The 368-nt window shown below is 64.1% G+C and overlaps 1 long non-coding RNA gene across 1 annotated transcript in view; it reads right to left on the minus strand.

The window, feature by feature from the left end:
- LOC108448044 overlaps positions 1–368 on the minus strand; it is a 3,403-nt gene that overhangs the window by 2,348 nt on the left and 687 nt on the right. The gene's annotated exons all lie outside the window — the stretch shown is intronic.

A 368-nucleotide genomic window follows, 5' to 3' on the forward strand; every position in this document is an offset into this window, starting at 1 on the left:
TGGGTGGGGTGCGGGCAGCTGTGCCGGCGGGAGCCGGGAGAGCGAAGGGAGCCGAACTGTGCTCCTCTGTTTGGTTTAGGGTCGGGTATTTTTTTCTTTCCCTCTCCCTCCTCTCTCTCTCCCCTTCCCTCCTCACTATAGCAACCAACGCCAGCCTGACAAAAATGCACCCTCTGTGGACAATGGCCCAGCCTTCCTGCTCGCCTCGCTCCTCTTCTTCCTCGCCAAGCAAAAGAAAGTTTCCAGCCCCCCGGCCCGTTCTCGCCTCTCCTCCCGAGGCAGGCTCCTGTGCAAATCCCGCTCAGCCCCGCCGGGACCGTGCCGACCCCCACGTGGGAGGCTGAGGGCGGGGGGGCACAGAAGGGGCC

Source organism: Corvus brachyrhynchos, unplaced genomic scaffold, assembly GCF_000691975.1.
Source record: "Corvus brachyrhynchos isolate BGI_N302 unplaced genomic scaffold, ASM69197v1 scaffold14, whole genome shotgun sequence".
NCBI classification, from domain to species: Eukaryota; Metazoa; Chordata; class Aves; order Passeriformes; family Corvidae; genus Corvus; species Corvus brachyrhynchos.